The 26,122-nt window shown below is 39.8% G+C and overlaps 1 pseudogene; it reads right to left on the minus strand.

Moving 5' to 3' along the window:
- Window positions 1–2,192: 2,192 nt before the first annotated feature.
- LOC103122907 (tubulinyl-Tyr carboxypeptidase 2-like) lies at window positions 2,193–3,526 on the minus strand (annotated as a pseudogene).
- Between the last annotated feature and the right edge of the window lie 22,596 nt (window positions 3,527–26,122).

Genomic DNA, 26,122 nt, shown 5'->3' on the forward strand with positions numbered 1-26,122 from the left:
TTCCAAAGTTCCTATTTATCAATATCTATTAATAAAACCCTTATGAAATAACTGGCCTAGAAAAAGTGAAATGCTCGTGATTTCAGAGTGTATAGAAAAATACTAGCTACCACCTTCTGAAATAAAGTGTACTCAAAACAGCACGACATGTCTAGAATCAAGGTTTCTGTCACTCACTTAAATTTTGCATCTATTGCCTAGGAAGGCTTCAGCATCAAACTTGGCTTGCACTAGTAACTTCCAAAACCTAGGTGTCAAATCACTGATAGTCTTCTGAATTCTAGTCAATCTTACACACAGCTTTGTGGGAAGTCAATCACGTCACCACCGATCGGATTCTGTTGTTCTTAATCTTATTTTTAGCCCAATTAATGTGCTAGAATTTAGGAGTTTGGTACTTTTCCTGCATCTTATAAATGACCATGTCCTGTAGGCATTAAAAATAGAATGACAACTGTGAAGATTTTAAATAAATCTTCATGTTTCTGTGACGAAGCCTTGCTTCAGGGAAACAGTCTTAAAAATCAAAAGAATGAAATCAAGTCCTTAATTAAATCACCAAAGTAGCTGACAGTTTTAAGGCTCATAATTAGCATATTGGAAACAGTTGTATTCCCCTCTTTTGCCCCCTTTTTCTGTGGAAAACAGGCTTTGCAGCAACTGCTGACACTTCTTCAGGTGGGCAGTTCCTAAACTGGTTCATACCAGGCAACACTGAAGTTCTACTTGGAAAACCCCACCCTGCACCCTCAGGCCGACTGCGGTGCGGGAGGAGTCAAGTCTCTGGGTACAAGAAAAGGTTCAGGTTGGAAAGTCAGAGACACACATCTGCTGTCACACTGGGGGGAGCTGAGGCAGCGTCATCTTCAGATAAAAATCAAAGCATCTGGCGACCGTCCCGCCTGGACAGACTGGAGTTTGGTGACAATAAGCTGACTCTGTCTCTGCCAGCTGCCAGCTCTGTTCTTGAAGAGAAGGATTCAGGTGGAGACTTGGCACCTACGCTTAGGCGTCCTCCAGCCGGCCCTGTGCTAGGTCCTGTTCACTTAAAGCACAGCCGGTGTCTTCAAGAGAACAGCAGTGGCCCTAGCAAGGCCGCTTTAGGGTCAAGTGAGCTCGTGTGACGGCCAGAAGCTAAAGCCCTTGGCTCTGCCTGTCTCCTTGTTTCTTCCTCTGACCATGCAGCTTGACGTGACTATAGTCCTCACTCCCCAAGACCCTCACCTTCAGTCAAGGGAAGGGTGAGTGCTCAGAGACACTGCTGGCAAGGTCGCAAGCAGGCACCAAGGATGAGCTCGGAGCTGCTAAGATGACACTAAAGCCACAGGCCCCGCCCTGGGTGACGACCGCAGGTGGCACTGGAGGTCCCTGGGTGCCTCCCGGACCACAGCGCACTAAGCTGTAGACCACCTGGAGGCTTCCCCCACCCGTCTCTGCATGCTGCGTGGCCTGGACCTCCAAGCCGGGTGGGTCCTGGGAGTGACCACGGTGGTCGCACAGTGCCCCCGCAGCCTCTCACACAGGCAGCAGAGAGCGTCCCTGACAACAGACCTGGCACAGGGCTTACGAACCAGGTAAAATGGGGGCAGAACGGGCTGCTGGGCCTCAAGACGGGCCCCTGCCAACTCTCCAAGAGTGTGTCTGGCAGAGGTGACGGAAGACTGCCAACTTGTAACAGCGAGGACCTCTGGGGCTTGTGCTGCGATCTGCAGAGTTTAAATGCTCGCAACAGAACACAGACAAGCCTTGCGTGTCCTGAAGGGACCAACACCACCGCCATGAACGCTGTCAGAAAGACCAAGAAGTAACTCCAAGGTCCTGAAAATGTTCCCGTATTGCCAGAAGGATGTCGGTGCTTTTTAGTAAAGAGACCTTAAATCTCGTCACAGGTGCAGCAGGAGAAAACAAAAAGAATCCCAGACTTTGTGAAGCTCTCCACAGGAAGAACCAGAGAAACAAGACAAGTAAAATACATACATGTATATATTACAAAAAGAAAGAAAAGGAAAAGTGCCATTAGGTTTGCATATCTGATGTCAAGATGCTGAGGTAATACTGACTGCTTTAAAAACAAAAAACAAAAAACCACCAGCTTCGGCTGAGTAAGACGGTAACACTGAGGAGGGAGGGCGTGAGCTTGCACCCCAGAGGGGACCCCACTGCCCACGGGCCTCCGCGAGCCTGGACGCCCAAAGCCAGTCAGAGAAAGCAGGAAATAGAAGGGGGGGAAAGTTGCGCTTTGTTAGCAGCCTGGCTCTGGTCGAGGGCAGGTGGCCCAGCCCGGGGGAGGAGGGCAGAGGGTCAGCCACCGCAGGATGTCCCGCCGGGAACTGTCCAGGCGCCCTGCCCACCCTCGGAGTCCTGGTGAGACCGTCCAGACAGAAGGAGGCGCGGGACCGTAGCAGGCGGCCCAGGCAAAGTGCAGAGAGCAGCACCAAGGATGGCCGCACCCAGGCGCCTAGATCCGGATCTGGTAGCCCACTTTGTTCAGGGAGCTGAGGTCAGCCGCCTTCTTCTACAGCGCAGGCGACTTGTCTCTCCGGCCGAGCCGTCGCGGGGGACTGGCCTGTCTCCTCTGAGGGGACAGGGACTTCCCCCGGCTTCGAAGCTGTGGGGGAATGGGCACTTGCAGGCTTCAGGATCTTCATGTGCACGTCCCTCGCGAACTTCTCCAGCTCCTTCCAGACATCGGCCCACAGCATCTTGTACACATTGAGGACCAGCCGCTTCCACTCGATGGGCTGGAAGCTGTGCAGCTCGTGCGGCATGTAGGTACAGTCCGATCTTGACCTTCTTCACTGAGTGCAGGTACTTGCGGTACGAGTGCTCAAAGTCGAACACCAGGTCCCTGAGTGTGCGGAAGGTGGGTCGCTTGTCCATCAGCTCCTCCCGCCGGCTCATGCCCAGCGAGCCGTAGTGCCCGTTGCAGTAGATGTCCAGCACCACGTGGTGGAAGCAGCTGCCCTAGAAGTGCGTCTTGAAGCTGATGGGGAAACGCTCGACGGCCAGCTGCCTGTTGGTCAGGTAGATGCCCAGGATGACGGCCTCCAGGCACTTGATGGGCAAGGACTCACGAGTCATCTCCTTGGCCGTTTCCATCAGCCCACTGAGAGGCCTCATCTTCCTTATCTCAAAGAACTGCGTTCGGGTGTGATTGTATTGCAGGCCTCTTCATGTAGCTCTGCACAGCCTGCAGCCAGTAGGGGATGCTCCTCGCCAGCCTGCAGTTGGGCACCTGGAGGATGGAGGGCTTGGCCAGGAAGGCCGTGTTCCTGATGGTGCCCACCATCTCGCCGCCCTGGGGGTGCACCTTGGCCACATGGCCCCACATGCGCTCCCAGGTGTGGCTGTCCATGGGGAAGCCGCTCTTGTTCACGTGGAACAGCAGCTCGCCATCTTTGTCCTCCTCCTCCGAGCCCCGGCTGGTTGCCAGGCTCACGGGCTACGCGTGGCTGCTGCGGGAGCGGGTGCCCTTGGCACCTTTGAGGTGCAGGCAGCGCTGGGTGCCGGCCGCCTAGCCGGTCATGGTGGGGCGGCGCCTCAGCGGCCTGGGAGGGCGGCCTGCTCCATGCAGGGGGGGCGGGGGGCTCAGAGGCCGGGCCTGCGGGTGGCGAGGGGACTCAGCCCCGATATTCATGTTTTTTTTTAAAGTTCCACACAAATTTTTGAATAAGTTGTCCCTTAAGCATTGGTATTTTAATAGGGATTGCATTGAATATATAGATTATTTGGCAGAATTACCATTTTAATGATATTTATGCTTCTAATACATGAACAGAGGATGTTCTTCCATTTCTTTGTGTCATCCTCTATTTCTTTTAACAGTGTCTTATAGTTTTCCTACGCCGATGACATCTGCTGTGCAACTCAGGCATCCAAGTTTGACATCCTCAAGGAAACACTCACGAAAGACATGTCTCTGATATCTGATTACTGTAAAAAATGGCAACTAATCCCTAGCACTGCAAAAACGGTATCATCTGTTTTCCATCTACACCATGCCTCGGCCTCGCGTGAGCTTAATGTGCAGCTTGGCGATATGAGAATCCGGCATGAAGCCTAGCCAGTCTATCTGTTACCCAGATCAGTTACTCTCGATCGCACTCTGTCATTTCACAAACATCTCATAAAAACTGCAGCAAAGGTGGGCACAAGGAATAACATCATTGCAAGACTGGCCAGCTCCTCATGGGGTGCGAGTGCTTCCACACTATGATCATCATCTCTGGCATTATGCTATTCCACTGCAGAATACTGTGCCCCGTATGGTTCCGTAGCCCCCATGTCCACTTGGTCGATTCCAAATTGTATTCCTCCATGAGGATAATTTCTGGAACCATCTGTTCCACCCCGGTTCCATGGCTGCCAGTTCTTAGCAACATCGCCCCGCCAGATATTCATCGGGATGCGGCATCATCTAAGTTCATTTCCCACGTCTACGCGGATATCTTCGCCCACCCTGTCCAACGCTTGATGTCTCGTCACCCAATCTGGTCCCCTATGCCTACACTGAACTTCTCTGTTCCAGACTCTTGGAAACAGAGTTGGCAGTCAGCTGAGGTAAAGAACAAACACCTCATCACAGACCCCTGTAAGCGTCAACCTGGCTTTGACCTAGCTCGTTATGATTGGGCCCTCCTCAATTGCTACCGAACAGGCCATGGCCGGTGCACCGCTATGTTCCATCGCTGGGGAGCCTGAGACGACCCGAACTGCCCCTGCGGCTACAGACAGACTATGACCCACATAGTCAATGACTGCCACCTCTCCAGATTCAAAGGAGGTCTTGAAACTTTACATCAGGCTCAACCTGACGCTGTTGACTGGCTATGGAAGAAGGGCAAACGCTAGAAGTTTTCCTTGAAAATGTTCTTCATGTCCTTTGTTAGATTTTTTCCCCCTGGGTATTTACTTTTTAGGATTCAATTGTAAATGAGATTCTTTCTTTCAGTTTAATTTCCTCTGCCCCATCTATTGTGTAGAGAAATGCCACATATTTCTGTAGTGGGTGTTGAATTTGTAGCCTGCTACTTCACTGAATTTATTCATGATTTCCAGTAGTTTCTTGGCAGTGTTTCTGGGGTCCTCTAGCTATGTCAAGATATCACCTGCAAATAATGAGCTTTCTGTATTCTTTCTCTATAATTTCTTGGAGTCCCTCTGTTTTATTTCTATTTGACTGGTATGGCATGGTTTGCTGTTTAATTCTACTATTTTTCTATTCATGCATTAATTGTGCTGTTTATTGCTGACCATCAGGTAATGCTACCATTGTGACTTTTAGGCTTCTCTTTGTTTATATGTTTCATGGCACAGGGGGTGGGAGCTGGGGTTGGGTGTTTTCTGGTCATAAATGCTTCCTGTTATTTGTTTGTCTTGGTGTGTCCTTGCCTGAAATACAGAAGGGTAAAACCTCTAAGCCAAAGCTTGAAAGGTTGTAAGTTCCTTTCTTTCACTGTTGGCACTCCGTACTGCCTTCACTGCTTGTTGTGCATAGAGGCAAAATGGTGCCACACTGCACCAATGGTCTAGAGAGTCTAGAGTGCTAAATTCCTATGTTTGACTTTAATACATGACCTTTCTCACCCCAATAGTTCATGTTTGAGCACCCACTTGAGGCTGTGGATGTCTCAGTTTGAGTTGATGGATTTTATTAAGGTCTGTATTTGTGGTTATTTATTGTTTTGGGTGAAGTCTCATCTGTTCTCCATTACTCTATGACCACACTTGCCAAAAACAAAGGGATTTCTTTATCGTCATGATTTTTTTTCTGTCCTTCCAGAATTCCTATACTTTTGTCATATTGCATTTATTTTTATTTATAAAAAGGAAACACTGACAAAAACCATAGGATAAGAGGGGTACAACTCCACACAATTCCCACCACCAGAACTCTATCTCATCTTCTCCCCTGATAGCTTTCCTATTCTTTAACCCTCTGGGAATATGGACCCAGGGTCATTATGAGGTGCCTAAGGTGGGAAGTCTGGCTTCTATAACTGCTTCCCCACTGAACATGGACATTGAAAGGTATATCCATACTCCCAGCCTCTCTCTTTCTTTCCTTAGTGAGGCAGGGCTCTGGGGAAGTGGACCTCCAGAACACATTGGTGGGATCTTCTGCCCAGGGAAATCCGGTTGGTACCATGGTAGCATCTGGAACCTGGTAACCGAAAAAAAGTTAACATATAAAACCATGCAAACTGTTGACCAATCATGAACCTAAAGGCTGGAATATCGCAGATTAAGATTTGGGGTCTCCATTTTGGAAACAGCTAATGGGCCTATTTTAGGTATATTCCAAAGGCCCCATGACTTTAATAACTTTTGCCTGAGTCTGCCATCTGATATGTAGGTGAACCCAAGTTGTTGTCTGGGGAGCTGATGTTATGGCTGGAAAATGGGCTAGAAAGCTGGATCAGGAAGAGAGTAGCTCCCAAATATGGGAAAAGTGTATTAATACTGTTGACAGTAAACCCCATTTATCTGATCTGGGGCCCATATTCAGCATAGGAACCTATGTGACTTCTGTATTCCTGTAGGTCTGAACTTGCATCGATAAGGTTAGCTTTGGACTGACTGAGGGAAATGTAATAGGAAATAGGTGAAGTAGGTATCTAGGTTTAAATAGAAACTATTTAATTAGATATTTTAAGGTGTCTTTTTAGGTCTTTCTACTTGCTTATGTCATTTATTGACTCACTGCAGACTATTGTGCACTTTTGCTTTAATGTATATATTTTGCCCTAATTTATGGATACATGTATGCATATTCCCTATCTCATGGGACCTGGTCTATATCTAGGTTTTGAGGCTTTGTTAGGAAGTGGACCACCTGAAATGGAATCAAGGAGTCCTATGAGAAAGGAAAGGTCTCACCCGAGTAATGATGCTGAAGGGTTGACATTCCATGCCTGCCATCTCTGGACACATTCCAAAGTGAAGCATGCTGAGGTGGTACTCATTGCATTGAATAGTTTGGGATCAGCAGATGCAGAATTCATTGTTATTAATTGAGAGAAGCATGCTGGAAATTGAGCCCCAACCTAGAGGTTCCAGGACTGGGGGAAATTTGGGCTTTATAGAAGAAGCAAGAAGTTCCTGCTATCTTAGGGTTTAAGAAAGCAATAGTCAAATTATTTGCTATAGAATATATTGCTATAGTCAAATTACTTGGCAATTGGGTTGGCTTTGAAAATTCCACTGTTAGGATATGCTGTATCATAATACAGCCTCACAATAATTTCACAATAATATCAACCTCACAATAATTTGTCCTTTGCATATATATATATATATATATGTATATATATATATATGTATATATATATATATATATATACATATATATATATATATATATTTTATAAAGTAACACCACCAGTTGCTTCTGCTTTCCTGGTCTAAGCTTTTAGGAGAGTCAACATTTCAATGACTCAGCCTATGGCCTGTGCATTAAAAAGTTTGAGATGCATAAAGTGCAAGGATAGGCGTAAGGATTCCGGTTCGACGTGTGAAGCACGTCTGCAGGTGTCTATCTTTCTCTCTGTCTTCCCCTCCTCTCTGCATTTCTCTCTGTCCTATCCAACAGCTATGACAGCAATAATAACTACAACAATAAAACAACAAGGGCAACAAAATGGAATAAATAAATATTTTTTAGAAAGTTTGAGACATTCAATCAATTTCCCTTCTCATATTAATTAGTGATTTATATGACTACAAATTGATAGGGGTGTACATAAACACCATTCCTACCACCCAAAGACTGTGTACCATCCCATCCTCCTCCCCCTCAGTGAAGTTGAGCATCCACCTTCACCCTCCACCCTGAGATTTTTACTTTGGTGCCATACTCCAAATTCAGTCAAATCCTGCTTTGAATTTCCCTTTCTGTTCTTCTTTCTCAAATTTTGTTTATGAGTGGGATCATCCTAAGTCTTTACTTTCAGATGTAGCTCACTTAACATAATTCCTTTTAGATCCATCCAAGATGGGCCAGAGAAAGTGGGTTCACTGTTCTTAATAGCTGCGTAGTATACCTCTGTGTAAATATAGGACAGCTTTCTCAGCCATTCATCTGTTGGGCAGTTGGTTTGCTTCCAGGTTTTAGCTATTACAAATTGTGCTACTATGAACATAGTTATGCACAAATCTTTTTGGCTGAGTGTTATGGAGTCCTTGGGTATATCCCTACGAGAAGAATTACTGGGTGGGTCATATGGAAGGTCTATGTCTAGCCTTGTGAGAGTTCTCCAGACTGCTCTCCATAGAGGTTGAACCAATAAACATTCGCACCAGCAGTGCAGAAGGGTTCCTTTGTCCCCACAGCCTCTCCAGCATTCATTGCTTCTGTCCTTCTTGATGTATGCCATTCTCACAGAGGTGAGGTGGTATGTCAATGTTGTCTTTATTTGCATTTCTCTGACAATCAGTGACCTGGAACAATTTTTCATATGTTTGTTAGCCTTTTGGATTTCTTCTGTAGTGAACATTCTGTTCATTCCTCTGCCCATTTTTGGATGGTGTCATTTTCTATCTTGTAGCTAAATTTGCTGAGCTCTATATATTTTGGTTATTAATCTCTTGTCTAATGTTTTGCCTCAGGGCACCTAGTTGATTGTAATAGAAGGTTCAGAGTTGCTTTCTAATTGATGTAGTGTTCTCAACTCACTGATCTCTATGTTTGCCTTGACTCTTGTCTGGTATGCTGGTAATATTTGTGGGAGGAGTCTTTTCACCCTGACTAAATGTGTATCTTCTTTAGAAAAACCCGAGTCCTTCAGAAAGATGAATTGGTAGAATAAGCCAAGAGTTTTTATCTTTTTTTCTCAAGGTAGTATTTTGTAGAGAAAATAAAATCTGGGTATTTATAAAATATCAATGTACAGTATAAAATTTGGAACATAATAAGATAATACTTTGAAAGTCCACAGAAATAATATCTCCTGAAACAAAAACAGCAAAGCATAAGCTTTATCTGATTACCTTTATGCATGTTGGGCCAATCAAAGTAGATCATCTAGAGAATAGAGCATAAAGTCCAGAATTTTTTAGTCTTTCAAATTAAATTGGGAAATAATTTGCCCTCCCTCCTTACAGATACTTCCAAATTGAAATTATTCCACCTCCACAGAAATGAATGCCATCACAGGTCTTCTTGTCTCAGCAACTTTTGCTGGGAAGTTGCCCAGATCTGAATAATATTAGATGCTGTATTTTCCTTTATAAGAAAAAAATTATATGACTCAATAAAAACCTTCCCTGAAGAACAGAATTATCGTATTTCAGCTACAATCTGTTTTTGTGCTGTTTTCTAAATGAGTTGATTAAAATTCAGGGGATCCTAAGTTCTATATCCACTCTATATTGCTCTTTTGTGTTTGCTGTGCAATCTGTGAGTTACCTAACCAGAAAAAAAAAAGTTTGGTTTGAACCCCAGTTATGGCCTTTGAATGCTAAAAATGAAATAAGCCATTTGTAAATGCTAAAATTTCTAAGGAGGTTTTACCCTTTGAAACTGAGTGGAACTGTATCCCTATAGCAAACCTATTGATCAACACTTCCTCAAAAAGTGGTCTTTAAGAAAATACTCTGAAAATTTTAAACTATTCCTCAAATATATTTTCTACACATTCAGGACTAAAATTGAAAAGGTAAAATGAAAGGATGCTATTATGTGTGTATTTTGAAATATCAATGTTCAGTTTTCTCAATATATTTAAGAAATAGACTGGAATAACTTGGCTAAATTTTATTTGAAATTATATTAATTGAAGTAAATGAAATTGATGAGGAAAAAGAGACCTGAGTAAATTATTCTCAATCTATAGGTTAAGTTATGGCCTCAAGAAGTGTAGTTGTGTCCATTTGAACTGAGTTATTTCTATCACTCTTTATTTACAAATCACTAACATAGCAATTATATTCAGACTGTTCTAAAGCTTCACAAATATTCAGTCAGTTCAACTTCAAAACAATCCTACGTGTAGTTTGGAATCATCATCTCCATTTTGCAGAGGAGAAAAAAAAATCACTATATTTTTTACAGACCTAAGATTCAAATCTGTGTATCTTGAATGTAACAGCTAAGCTCTTACCCACTCTATTATATCTCTTCTTCTTCATGTTTAAAAAAAATATATATATATATAATCATAGCAATTGAAAATATATTTGCTATCTTCTTTTTAAAAAATATTTATTTATTTATTTCCCCTTTTGTTGCCCTTGTTGTTTTTTATTGTTGTTGTTATTGATGTCGTCATTATTAGATAGGAAAGAGGGAAATGGAGGGAGGAAGAGGGGAAGACAAGAGAGGGGGAGAGAAACTTAGACACCTTCAGACCCGCTTCACCACCTGTGAAGTGACTCCCCTGTAGGTGGGGAGCTGGGGGCTCTGCTGTCCTTGCGCTTGGCACCACTTGTGCTTAACCTGCTGTGTTACCGCCCGATTCCCATTTCCTTATCTTCTGACTAGTGATTAACAAAGGGTCAGAAAAAGAAGAGAATAAGGCAACAGGCAGTAAATGTTATAAAAGGGTTATTGGAATAAACAGGAAATCATCACGAAGACAAGGGATGGGCAGACAGTAAAAAGAAATCATCTGCCTCAAAGGTGAGACAGAGGAAGGTGTGTTGGCAGAGAGAGGCCAACTGCCTGTTCTCTGCTTACATACTCTTCAATTGAGACTGTGTTCTGTTGTGAAAACAAGATGAATGCCTTGCTAGCTTCCCTGGCATCAAGGGTAGATTCCTGTCCTACCAAGTATAGAACCTGATGTACTAATGTTTTTATTCAGAATGGCGAGCAACAGGTCTTTGCATTTGCAAATGTCTTCAGATATTTCTAAGGGCTGGGGCTTTTTGCCTGCTCAGTTCTGAACTTTTGCTATTCTATTAACCTGGCCAAAGCTATATATATGTATTTATAATATATATATTTATAAATTATATTTAGAATATTTATAATATATGCAATATATTTATAATATTTATAATTTAATATATTATATATAATGTTATATAACAGCAGCTATATTCTAGAGACACTTGGGATATTTAAAATATCTGGGACCTCAGTTTAGATCAATGAAGTGTGAATCTATGGAGAAGAATCTATGGCAGAGGTGGGGAACATCCAGTCTACAGACCATATGTGGCCAGTGAAATCATTTGATCCTGTATGAGGAAACTGTAGGTGGGACTCAAAATTCAGTAAGTTTGGAACATTTCTCAAAGCAACATCATTAATGTTTAAGTTGATAGTTCTGTATGGTCTGTTAATGATGTTATAAATATCCAAATGACCCTTGGCAGAAAAAAGTCCCTCACTCTTGACCTAGGGTATGGATGTAGTTCTGAAGCTCCCCAGTTTATTTCCAAGTGCAGTCAAGTTTGAGAACCTCTATAAACCAGGATTTTTTTTTTTTTACTAGAGCACTGATAAGCTCTCACTTAAAGGGTGGTGTAGGTCACTGAACTTGGAATTTTGGAGCCTCAGGCATAAGAGTCTCTTTGCATAGTTATTATGTTATCTCCCCACCCTATCTAGGGATTTTCTACAGAGCACTGTGACCAAGAAAAGGTACTGTTCAATCAGCTAACTCAGTGTTCAAATTTTAGTCCTGTAACAAATGCAGTTTTGTGGAATTAACCATGCATACTGAGTCTAGGTTTCCTCATCTGTATACTGAGAATAATAATAATAATAATAATAATAATAATAATAATAATAATATATCATGTCTGCTTGATGGGTTTAACATGAAATTACTACTAAACTTGTTCAGCATATTAACTAACATTAGATAAACATTTAATAGATGTTAGCTTAGAAGAACTTGTTTCTTTGTTCTAAAGAAGTAAGTAGGCTGAAAACAACAACAGAGACATATGGGATGATCTCAAAAGAAGTAACATTTATATAATTGGCCTGCCAGAGGAAGAAAGAGAAGAAGAGGAAGTAAACATCCTAAAGGAAATAATAGAAGAAAAGAACAAAAAGGACATTAAGATTCAAGAGGCCCAGAGAGTCCCAAACAGAAGTAACCCAGACCTGAAGACAGCAAGACACATCATAGTTACAATGAAAAGAAACAAGGAGAAAAAAAAGGATCCTAAAGGAAAACAAAAAGTCACACACAAGGGAAATCCCATAAGATTATCAGCAGATGTCTCCATTCAGACTCTAAAAGCCAGAAGAGAATGGCAAGATACCTATCGAACCCTGAATGAAAAAGGGTTAATCAAGGATAATATATCCTGTTAGACTTTCATTCAAACTAGATGGAGGGATCAAAACCTTCTCTGACAGGCAACAGTTAAAGGAAGTGACAATCACCAAGCCTTCCCTGAAAGAGTTTCTATAAGACCTCTTATAAGCAAAAACATCACCATAATACTTGCTATATATTAGAGCAAATAAAAAAATGTTGAATAATGGCACTACAATACATTAAATCCATAATATAAATAAATGTCAATGGCTTAAACTCATCCATTAAAAGGCACAGAGTGGGAAGATGGATCAGAAAACACAACAACCATATGCTGCTTACAAGAATCCCATGTGATCCAACAAGACAAATACAGATTCAAAGTGAAAGGACGGAAAACTATCATACAGGCTAATGGACCACACACAAAAAAAGGAAGAACCGCCATTTTCATCTCTGACACAATAGACTTTAAATTAAATAAAGTAATAAAAGATAGGAAAGGCCATTACATAATGATTAGAGGATCAACCAACCAAGAAGATTTAACAATTATTAACATCTATGCACCCAAAGAGGGCCCATCTAAATACATCAAACAACTACTGAAAGAACTACAGAAATACATCAATAATAATACAGTAATAGGTGGTGGCACTCTTCGTTGAGTGCACATGTTACAGTGTGCTAGGACCCAGGTTCAAATCTCTGGTCCCAACCTGGAGGGGGGAAAACTTCACAAGTGGTGAAGCAGGGCTGCAGGTGTCTCTATTTCTCTCTCCTTCTCTATCACCTGATTCTCTTTTGGTTTCTGGATGTCTCTATCCAACAAATAAAGGTAATAAAAAATTTTTATAGTTAAAAAATTATAATCATACAATAATAGTGGGAGATTTCAACACCCCACTCTCACACTTAGATCAATGAAGCAGATAATCAACAAAGAAAGAAGAGAATTAAATGAAGGGATGGACAGACTAGACCTCCTGAACATTTTCAGAGTTCTCCACCCCAAAAAACTGGATTACACATTTTTTTCAAATCCACACAGCACATCCTCAAGGAAAGAGCACATGTCAGACAGTATCAATGAATTCAAGAGCACTGAAATTATCCCAAGTATCTTCTCAGACCACTGTGGAGTAAAGCTAACATTAAACAACAAAATTACTAAAAGTCACAAAATTTGGAAACTCAATAACACGTTGCTTAATAACTGCTGGGTCAAAAAGGCACTCAAGCAAGAAATTCAGATGTTCCTGGAAACAAATGAAAATGAAGACTCAAGATATCAAAATATTTGGGACACAGCTAAAGCAGTACTGAGAAGGAAACTCATAGTCATACAAACACACATTAGAGAATAAGAAAAAGCTCAAATAAATGACCTTACTGCACACCTTAAGGACTTAGAGGAAGAGGAACAAAGGAACACTAAAGGAACCAGACGGACAGAAATCACTAATATTAGAGTGGAAATAAACAACATAGAAAATAAGAGAATCATAAATAAGATCAATGAAGCCAAATGTTGGTTCTTTGAAATATTAAACAAAATTGGCAAACCCCTAGCCAGACTCACTAAAAAGAAAAGGGAGAAGACTCAAATAGATAGAATTGTAAATGATAGAGGAGATATCACAACTGACAGCACATGTGAATCTTTTATGAAGAACTATATGCCACCAAGCTAGAGAATCTGGAAGAAATGGAAGAATTCCTAGAAACATATACCCTTCCAAAACTGAACCAGGTGAACCACAGAATGTAAATGCACCAATCACAGACAAAGAAATTGAAATAGTTATTAAGAATCTTCCCAACAGCAATTACAGAAGCCAGACCCTCTACCTTCTGCAACCCTCAACGACCCTGGGTCCATGCTCCCAGAGGGCTAGAGAATGGGAAGGCTATCATGGGAGAGGGTGGGTTATGGGGATTGGGTGGTGGGAATTGTGTGGAGTTGTACCCCTCCTACCTTATGCCTTTGTTCACTAATCCTTTCTTAAATAAAAAATTAAAAAAAAAAAAAAAGAATCTTCCCAACAACAAAAGTCTTGGAACAAATGACTTTACAAATTAATTCTACAAAACCTTCAGGAAACCTATACTTAATAAACCTATACTTCTAAAGCTCTTCCAAAAGAATCTAATGCCTTTTGTGAATTTTTTTTCATTATTAAACTAAAACTGATTATTTTAAAAGGCTAACATAAATTTCCATCATTCGTTTCCACTCCCTTATCTAATACAGTTAAAATTAATCAACAATTGTTTTGCTTTCAACTACTTTATAAAAATTTCCCAAATATGATATTATCAATTGGTTAGTTAGAGTTATCTTTACAGGTGAGTGTATACATAATTATCAAAAATAATACATCCAAGTTGCTGTGTACTGAATCCAATAGCCCATGCTTGTAAAACTTGTTCTAACACTGAACTGCCACTCAGTCCTTGCAAGTACATTGGCTATTAAGCATAACAGCTATTTCTCCATATATACATACATACATATGTACATTATGCTTCACTGGATTACAGACCCAGTAACCATGTGGCTTCAATGATATGTAATACCTTATCTGAGTGTACTCACCAGATTAACTTTTTAAAAAGAAACATTGGGGTATTACATGTTTACATTAAACAACAAATACTGTTGTTAGTACATGTGTATAATTTCTCAGTTTTCTGCATTCATTCTCACCCCCAGCCTAGGGCCTCCCCCACTATTGTGTGACAGGACCTAAAAGTCCTCACCCCCCATGCCCAAAGTCATTTACTTTGGTGCAACACAATAAGCCAGGTTCTGCTTTGTGTTTCCCCTTCTGTTCTTATTTCTCAACTTCTATCTGTGAGTGAGATCATCCTATATTCACCCTTCTCTTTCTTGCTAATCTCAATTAACATGATTCCTTCAAGCTCCATCCAAGATGAACTATCTTTGCACTTCTTTGTGTCTTTTTCTATCTCTTTAAGTAGTGACTCATAGTTTTCAGTATACAAGTCCTTCACTTCTTTTGTTAAGTTTACTCCTTGATTCTTATTGTTCTTGTTTCTATAGTGGGTGATTTCTGGATTTCTTCTCTTCTGGTTTAGTGTATGTGTAAGGAGAGCTACCAACTTTTGTATGTTAATTTTATAGTCTATATTACCTGTTAGTTTTCAAGTGCTTCCTGCTGGATTCTTCAGATTTTTTTTCTATATGTTAGAGATAGCTGAAAGGCACATGAAGTTTCAGTTTGCTACTCTGATAGAAATTTGAATTAATGTAGTTTCATTCTTTTTATTTTCAAATCATTTTATCATGGGGGATAAGTTAGGAGGGCTAGTGATTTACAGTACATTTCTTGATATGTGTATAGAGAGATAAAGAATAGAGAACCTTCCAATGGAGAGTATGGGATACGGAACTGTTGGTGAGAATTATATGAAATTGCACCCCTCTTATCCTACAATCTTGTTAATCATTATTAATAAAAAACAAGAGTGTCTTATCTCTCCATGACAGATGTATTCAAAACACTGTCATCTTCAAGTTGGTTACTTTTCCAACATCATACATGAAGATAACAGCTCCCTCTCCATTCACTCTCCTCAGCTCCTCCCTAAGTCCTTTGCTTTGGTGTGATCCTAGGGGGGCAAGGGTTATGTAGTGTCTCTTTTAGAACACTGATGGCTAGAGTTGTATCTCTTAGTATGTAAAGTCAAAAACCTTCTTTACTAGATATCTTACAATACTATAGGGTTTTTTTTTTTTTTTAGTTTTCTATTAACTAGAACAGAAGACTTAGCAAAATTTACATTATATCTTTTTCAATCATCCTTAAATTTAATCTTTATCCCCAGTGACTTCCTTTCTCCACATTGTAGGACTAAATTATTAAACACATTCTGTTTTTCATGTCAGTCGATAAAACAGTCTAAGGACCAAAGAGGAGTCACTAAGAATAATCATATCCTCAACTTATAGCAGTATACCTATTTTTCTATCATAAATAAAAGAAAATAATAGAATAACTGGAATAAATTTTGTTTCATCCATGTATTTTCTCTCTTAAGAAGTTTCAGAGGTGACAGTTGTCAAATGTCAACTCAGTCTCATTACTCTGGTGAGTAACCTTTCCTTTCATAGGATTCTATAATTCCATTCCAGGTGGTTCACTTCCTAACAAAGTCCAAAAACCTAGATATAGACCAGGTCCCATGAGACAGGGCATATGTTCACATGTATCCAAAATTAGGGCAAAATATATACCTGAAAGCAAAATTGCGTAATAGTCTGCAGTGAGTCAATATATGCAGCAAGCAAGTAGAAAGACCTAAAAAGACACCAGAAAGTTCCTAATGAAATAATTTCGACTTAGACCTAGATACCCTCCTCACCCACTTCCTATTATACTTTCCTCAGTCACTCCCAAGCTAACCTTATCAAAGTTAGGACTGAAAAAAACTTTATAAGGGCAAAAGACTGGTATACTTTAATGATGACCCTTTAGTCACTATCAGGCCACCCCATCAGCTGGGACCCTAGTCGGGGAGTCCTGAGATTCCCAAACAAACATAATGGGGCCTAGACCTTTAATAAATCCCTCTCTCCATTGTTACCAGTCATCTTTATTAGGAACAACACAATAGACCCCTTTGTGGGCCCCCATAGGACCCTCAACTTGGATCAACAATGGTAGAGAATGTTCTGTCCTCTGAAGGGAGGCTAGACAACATATTCTATGCTACACCTGAGGAAGATGGGACCTGATATCGGAGCAGCTTGGAATGTTCCTACTCATGATCACACAATGTGAGCTACAGGGATGCAGAGGTCACATAGGCTCCTAAGCTGAACATGGGCCCCAGATCAGATCAAATCAATGGAGTTTACAGTCAACAATATTCATACACCTTTCCCATATTTGGGAGCTACTCTCTTCCCCAATCCAGCTTTCTGATCCTTTTTCCAATCATGGCATCATCTTCCCAGACAATAACTTGGATCCACCTGCATATTAGATGTTAGGCTCAGAAAAAAAAAATTATATAGCCACGGGCCCTTTTGAATATAACTAAAATAGGCCTACTAACTATCTACAAAATGGAGACCCTAACTCTTCATCTGAACTATTCCAGCCTTCAGGTTCATGATTAGTCAACAATTTGTTTGGCTTTATATGTTAACTCTCTTTTCAGCCACCAGATACTAGGAGCTAACAGGATGCCAACAGGACTTCCCTGTGCAGATGACCCCACCAATGTGTCTTGGAGTCCTGCTTTCCCAGAGCCCCGCCCCACTAGGGAAAGAGAAAGACAGGCTGAGAGTATGGATTAACCTGCCAACGTCCATTGTCAGCGGGGAAGCAGTTACAGAAGCCAGACCTTCCATCTTCTATACCCCATAATGACGCTGGGTCCATATTACCAGAGGAATAAAGAATAGGAAAGCTATCAGGGGAGGGGATGGGATACTGATTTCTGGTGGTGGGAACTGTGTGGAGTTATAGCCCTCTTATCCCATGGTTTTTATCAGTGTTCCCTTTTTATAAGTAAACATTTTTTAAAAAGAATTTTTTTTTTTTACAGCTGGTACTTCAGGATAAAGCTGTGAGTTTCTAATAAGAACTAAATGAGGCAGCCATATATAAAAACACACTCTATCAAATGATTTGGTAAACTTAAGCCTTAATCATGCTGTCTCATATAGGAACTGAAAATGACAAAATTTGATATTTCTTATTAAAATGATACTCTGTTGTAGATATACAAAATTACATCCTTGCTCAGTATTTTACTAATGTGGAAACCTATAAAGCTTCAGATATGTTTGGCTATTAATACAATATTTACAGACATAGAAAGCTACAATTAAAATATAGAAACAGTGTAGGCACCAGTCACGGAGGGATAGGAAATTGTGCCCATGTGCCAACATAGTTACTTAAATCAAACTGATATATTTAAGTAACCTCAAAATAAGATGAGGTGTCATAGAGAAAGTAAGACCCTTCCTTAACATGTTTTTACTTTCTGGATTATTGTTCACTTTTTTCTTAAATTGCCACCAGGATTATGGCTGGGGCTATCTGCCAGCATAAAGAATTCTAATGGCCATGTTATCCTTTCTTAATTTTTTCCTTCCATTTTATTTCATAGGAGAGAAAGAAATTGAGAGGAAAGGTGTGGGAGATGGAGAAGAAAGATACCTGAAGACCTGCTTCATGACTTGTGAAGTGTCCACTTCTAGGTGGGGTGTGGGGCTTTGAATCTGGGTCCTTTGCATATGGTGACATGTACACTCTACCAGGTATGCCACCACCTCCCCCACCAAATTCTTGTTCTAGAAAGCCTGTGGTCATAATAAAACATTTAATTTTTTGATTTATAAAACCCATAAAATATAGAACCACAGTAGAAAGTGAATTCCAGGGGTTGGGTGGTGGCACACCTGATTAAGCACATGTTACAATGCACAAGGACACAGGTTCAAGCCCCCAGTTCCTACCTGCAAGGGAAAAGTTTTGCAAGTGGTGAGCAGTTTTGTAGGTGTCTCTATGTCTCTCTCCATCTTTATCATCCCCTTCTCTCTCAATTTATGTCTCTATCCAATAAGTAAATAAAGATAATCTAAAAATTAAAGAGAAAAAGTAAAAAGTAAATGTCATATCAGAGAGTAGCCTTTCATTGTTTTTTTTTTTTATTATTATTGTTAAAAAGAACAAATACCAAATCATTTCACTTGCAAGCAGGACTTAATAAATACGGACAGGGAGGGATAACACAAAGTGAAACATGTACTCTGCATGGAATATTGCATCAGAGCAAAGGACTCTAGGAAAAGAGGGGAGAGAGTTGGAATTGTGGAGTCCTGGCGCATAAAGAAACTGTCCTCATGTTGATGATTGTACTGTAAAACAAGAAAAAAAATCAATATACCCTGTCTAAGAAAAATTTAAAAAGAAAACAAAAGTGGCCTTTTTCACTCATGTTGAGTGAGATTCTGTTATCATAAAGAAATAGAAAAATACGTCATGATGTTTTTGACAACCTAATATATAGGTGCCAAAGGAGATCAATATATTGCTGTACATATTGAGAGTGAAATTTCTGTAACTTTCCTGTTTATTCTGTTGTCTCCTACCATTTAAAGGTAAAGGCTTACTTAAAAAAAAAGTTAAACACTTTCATTTGAGTTTGAATGCTGAATAGCATTCAGTTTTATTATACACAGAGATATTGGAAAGAGATTCTATTTTCCCAGGTTCAGTTTTCTCATAGCTGTATATAGTACAGATTTTATAGCTCATTCAATTGGTCCCTTTTTGGTGGACATTTGAACTGTTTTTAGTATTTTATTACTATAAAATTGGTTAACTGAATAGTCTTTTCATAATGTTGTTCATATAGTTTTTTTATATATTGCCAATTTCCCTCTGTAAGAGTAGTGGTCTTTTGTTACTGCAGCAATATCTGAGAGTTTGATTTTTCACAGTTTTGTCTTACTATGATTAGAATGTCTAATATATTTAAATTCTATCTGCACTCCCTTGATGAATATCATGTTTCTATTTCTATCACAATTTTTAAAAGAATTGTTTTTTTCTATTAACAATCTTGTAACATTGACTTTTAATGTAAACTGTGAATAATTTCTTTAGTTTTCTTCACTGTCCTTTTATTTTGATTTCTGCCATATGATTTTTGAACATTTATATATGTGAATCTCCATCTCTGTTTTCCTTTGGTTTCTCAAATTTGAGTTATAGTTAGGAAACAGTTTTCCCACTCCATGGTTAGAAAAAAATTCACACATGTTTGAGATTGTACCTTATAAATAACTTAATATTTATTTTACATTTATAAACTATAGTTATTTAAATGCAAAGAAATGGAAAGATATTACATGCTCATAGACTGATGGAATTTAAAATAGTTAAAATGATAAGTCTAGACACAGCTATATACAGACTTTACACAATTCTTATTAAGATCCCATTAAATTTCTTCAAAAAAGCAGAACAAAAGACACAAAGTTTGTCTGGAGACAGCAAATACCCAGGATAGTAAAGAAATCCTAAGGGCAAAGAGAAAGATTGGAAGCTTTATACTTTCAGACCACAAGACATACTATAGAGCTACTATAATCAAAACAGCCTGGTACTGGAACAAAAAAAACAACAACATGTAGACAAGAGGAATAGAATTGAGAGCCCAGAAATCAACCCACATAGGTATGGTCAACTAATGTTTTTAAATGTTTATTTATTTATTCCCTCTTGTTGCCCTTGTTGTCTTATTGTTGTAGTTATTGATGTACTCATTGTTGGATAGGACAACGAGGAGGAGAGAAAGATAGACACCTGCAGACGTGCTTCACCACTTGTGAAGTGACTCCCCTGCAGGTAAGGAGCTGGGGGCTCGAACCATGTTCCTTACACGGATCCTTGTGCTTTCTGGGCTCGAACCGTGTTCCTTACACCAGTCCTTGCGCTTCGCGCCATGTGTGCTTATCCCGCTGCACTACCACCGGACTCCCTCATCAACTAATTTTTGACTGGGATGCCCAAAACATCAAATAGAAAAAGGAAAGCATTTTCAACAAATGGTGTTGGGAAAACTGGTTTGAAAAATGTGGATGAATGAAACTGGGCCACCAAATTTCATTATATATGAAAGTTAACTCCAAGTGGGTTAAATATTTAGAAGTTAGATTAGAAAATATTACTTAGAGGAAACCATAGGCAGAACTCACTTTCATTTAAGTTTTTGCAGTATCTTTAATGACTACAAGAAAATTGAAAGCAAAACAATACTAATAGAACTACATCAAACTGAAAGTCTTCTGCATGGCATAGTGAACTATTTTCATAACTAAAAGAGCCCCCTCATGGAGTGGCAGAAAATCTTTGTGTCATATATTGGACAGAAGACTGATAACCAAAACACAATGAAGTCACCAAATTCAACAATAAAAAGACTAACAACCCCATTGACAAAAAGGAAGGGAAGATATGGATGTAATCTTCTCTAAAGAAGAGACCCAAAGGGCCAACAGACATATGAAAAAATGCTCAAAGTTATTGATGATTAGGGAAATGCCAACAAAAACAAGCAGATGCCACTTTACACCTGTGAGAATGTCACACATTGGAAAAGAAAGAAATTCCAACTGTTGAAAAGGCTGTGAAAGAAAAGAGACTCTCTGACATTGCTGCTGGCAATGAGAGTTCATCCAAACTCTATGGAAAACACTCTGGAAATTCATCAGGACTCTCGAAATGGAACAATTCCTTTTGTAGGGATTTATCCAGGGAAAACAAAGACACTTATCTGAAATAAGACCTATGCAGAGCAATGACTATGACCCACATAGTCAACGACTGCCACCTCTCCGGATTCAAAGGAGGTCTCGAAACTTTACATCAGGCTCAACCTGACACTGTTAAATGGCTACGGAAGGAGGGCAAACGCTAGAAGAAGAAGAGCAATGTTCATAGCAGCACAGTTAGTAATTGCCCAAACTGGGAAGCGACCCAGATGTCTAAAGACAGATGAATGGTTAAAGACCTTGCAGTACATATATACAGTGTAGCACTATGCAGCTATTAAAAATAATAAAGTCATCTCCTTTGAAATACAGTGATCAGAACTCACGTTGGGTGAGACAAGTTAGGAAGAGAAAGAACAATACTGAATAATTTTGTTTATAGGTGGAACTTAAGAACAAAGAAGTGTAAGGGGACATTTTTTTTTTTTAGTGACAATTTATTTTTTATTTTATTTTATTTTTTTAGTGACAATTTATTAATAGACATACCAGGCTGAGGCAAAGTACAATGCTAGTGGATATCAAGGTTATTTATTTACTATTGCCACCAGGGTAATTGCTAGGACTCAGTGCTGGCACAATGAATCTATTGCTCAGCTCTCAGAGAGACCATTTTGTTTTCCCTTTTTTGTTATTTCTTTATTTTACTTGGTAGGACAGAGAGAAATTGAGAGGGGAGGGGAAATACAGAGGGAGAGAGAAAGATAGTCCACTTGCAGACCTACTTAACTGCGTAAGGGCAAATTTAAGGTGAAATTTATGCTGGGTAAGGAATATTGCACCAAAGAAAAGGACTCTGGGAAAAAAGGCAAAAGAGACAGGATGAAGAGACATTGTCATCCTAGACACCAATCAAGGGGAAATAAAAGTTTGTACCTATGTGTTAAAGACTATACTGTAGGGCTGGGGAAGCAGCATAATGGTTATGCAAAGAAACTTATGCCTGAGGTTCCAAAAGACTATACTGTAAGCCATTAACCTCCCAATACAATTACAATCTTTAATTATCTGTATTTATTGGATACATACAGTCAGAAATTGAAAGGGTATGGAGAGATAGAGAGGGTGAGAGAAAGAGAGACACCTGTAGACTTGCTTCACCGCTCGCAAAGCTTCCCCCTGTAGATGAGAATTGGAGGTTCGAACCTGGGTCTTTATAATATGTGCACTTAACCAGGGGTGCCACTACCTGGCCCCAATTTCCCCAAAAAACAACCTTTTTTAAAAAAAAATCCCTTAATAACAAAGTATATTCTACTTGCCTTTTTTTAAATGAATAAATGAATAAGCTTTAAGCAGTTTAGTCTCTGTTATTCTGAGGAATTGTTTAAATTCTCAAATTTGCTTTATAACCCCTGTACTAGAAATATGAAATCGTCTTTAATTCCCAGATCCTCAAGAAATATCTTCTGAGGGGTGTCGGCGGTAGCACAATGGGTTAAGCGCACATGGTGTGAAGCACAAGGAGTGGTGCAGGGATCCCCGTTCTAGCCCCTGGCTCCCCACCTGCAGGGGAGGTTCGTTTCACAGGCTGTGAAGCAGGGCTGCAGGTGTCTATTTTTTCTCTCCCCTCTGTCTTCCTCTCCTATATGCATTTTTCTATGTTCTATCCAACAACAACAGCAGTTGCAAAATAACAACAACAAAGACAAAGACAACAAAAAGGGAAAAACAGTCTCCAGAAGTAGTGGATTCGTAGTGCAGGCACTGAGCCCCAACAATAACTCTGAAAGCAAAAAAAAAAAAAAAAAAAAAATCTCCTGTATGCCTCACACCTACGGACTGCTTGTACCTGCAATCCTTTATTACTTCTAAACTTTCATTAATTCTGAACATTTTGAGACTTTCGATGTATCAAGAATTCTACTATAACCCCTAGTAAACCACTGTTGAGACTGTAGTTAATCCTGAATACTTCTGTTAGTAAGTCTATTGTTCTCCTTCCCTTAAGAAACATTATTCAGCAACTTTAAATGGTTTTTTTTTTGTCTCTATGCAATCCACAACATTTCATTGAATAAAGGCTTTTGGTATAAGCAAACTTTTACACCAGTGTTTCATTGAAGTGTAATATACTATAATAAAGCTCCCAAATTGAAAGTGTAGAGACTAATAAGTATGAATAAAATTTATGAAGATGTGTAAGCAGCCCAAGATTAAGTCATAAACTATTGTTATTATTAACACTTGAGAATTTCTTTTCACTATAAATATTGGCTTCAAAAGTAAGGTATAAGAATCCCTTGAAACAGAAACCATAGCAGGATAAACTTGTCCTGATCTAAGAGTGGGACTGTTGACAACAAAAGGCAAGTCTATGTTCAGATACTAGAAAGTTTATTATGTGAAGAAGAAAAATCACATATTTTACAAATAAAGTTCTAGGGACTGGCTGGTGGTACACTGAGTTAAGTGCACATGTTACCATGTGCAAGGACCTCAAGGTCCTGGGTTCAAGTCCCTGGTCCTTACATGAAGGGGGTAAGCACAAGCAGTGAAATAATGTTGCAGGTATCTCTTTGTCTCTATTCCCTCTGTTCCATCATTTACTCTCAATTTCTCTCTGTCCTATTTAAAAAAATAAAGAGATATGGAGAACACTTTATGCAGTATTCTTTATGCAGGCACTGAGCCCCAGTGATAACCCTGGTGGCAATGCAAATCAAACAAGTATAAATTAAAAATCCAGGGGTTGCTGTTGTGGTGTACCTGGTTGAGTGCATATGTTACAGTACATAAGGACCCAGGTTCAAAGCCCCTGTCCCCATCTGTAGGGGGAAAGCTTTGCAAGGGGTAAAGCAGTGTTGCATTCTCTCTCCCTTTCTATTTTCTCTACCCTCTCAGTTTCTGACTGTCTCTATCCAATAAATATAATAAAAAATGTTTTTTAAAAAAGACTTGATTTAAAATAAAAATCCATTCATATTTTGAACTATTTTGTGAGGACCATCAAAATAGAGCCAAATTAAAATGGTTTCCTTGGTCATCTGTAGCTGCCACTTCACCAGTATAATGGTCAATTATCAATTTATATGAATCAATGCAAAATTCTAAAAAAAGATTTGCAGTATTTTACTGTTTATTATAAAAGTAGGTTATTCTGGGACCCTATTCAGGGAGTCCTGAGATTCTCAAACAGACATAATGGGGCCTAGACCTTGAATAAATCCCTCTCTCCATTGTTACTGGTCATTTCTATCAGGAGCAACACAATAGACCCCTTTGTGAGCCCTCATAGGACCCTCAACTTGGATCAACAACGGTAGAGAATGTTCTGCCCTCTGAAGGGAGGCGGGACAACATACTCTATGCTACACCTGAGGAAGATGGGACCTGATATCAGGGCAGCTTGTAATGTTCCTACTCATGACCATACAATGTGAGTTCAGAACTACAGGGATGCAGAAGTCACATAGGCTCCTAAAGTGAATATGGACTCCAGATCAGACCAAATCGATGGGGTTTATAGTCAACAATATTCATACATCTTTCCCATATTTGGGAGCTACTCTCTCTCCCCTGATCTAGCTTTCTGGTCCCTTTTCCAACCATGACATCATCTCCCCAGACAGTAACTTGGATCCACCAGCATATCAGATTTCAGGCTCAGAGAAAAAGAAAAACAAAACAAAACCAAAAAAAAAAAAAAAAACTTGTATATAGCCACAGGCCCTTTTGAATATAACTAAAATAGGCCTATTAACTATCTACAAAATGGTGACCCCCCCAACTCTTCATCTGCACTATTCTAGCTTTTAGGTTCATAATTAGTCAACAACTTGTTCTAGCTTTTAGGTTCATAATTAGTCAACAACTTGTTTGGCTTTATATGTTAACTCTCTTTTCAGCCACCAGGTTCCAGATGCAAGCTTGATGCCAGTCAGATTTCCCTGGACAGATAACCTCACCAATATGTCCTGGAGCTCCGATTCACCAGAATCCCACCCCACTAGGGAAAGAGAGAGACCGGCTGGGAGTATGGGTCGACATGTCAATGCCCATGTTCAGTGGGGAAGCAATTACCAAAGCCAGACCTTCCACCTTATGCATCCCACAATGACCTTGGGCTCATACTCCCAGAGGGTTAAAGAACAAGAAAGCTTTCTGGTAGGAGGTGGGGGGGAGTTCTGGTGATGGGAATCCTGTAGAGTTGTACCCTTCTTATCCTATGGTTTTGTCAGTGTTTCATTTTTTATAAATAAAATAAAATATTAGCTAACAAAAAAGAAGGTTATTTATTTAAAATAAATCATTTACTGTTATAGAAGTTATATTTATAGGGCTGGCTGATGACTTACCTAGTAGAGCAGACATATTACAATGTGCATGGACTGGGATTCAAGTCCCCAGTCCCCACCTAGAAGAGCAAAGCTTCACCAGCAGGTGAAGCAGTGCTGCAGGTGTCTCCCCTTCTGTTTCTCTTAACTTTTTTCTTTCTCTTACCTTCTAAAAAAAATCGCCACCAGGTATGCTAGGGCCATTTAAGCATTAATTTTAAGTGATAAACTTGATGGTAAAAATACATAATTAACTCAGCAAACTTAGCATCAAAAATGCAAATGACCCCATCCAAAAATGGGCA

The sequence above is a fragment of the Erinaceus europaeus genome, chromosome 12 (assembly GCF_950295315.1).
Source record: "Erinaceus europaeus chromosome 12, mEriEur2.1, whole genome shotgun sequence".
NCBI lineage: Eukaryota > Metazoa > Chordata > Mammalia > Eulipotyphla > Erinaceidae > Erinaceus > Erinaceus europaeus.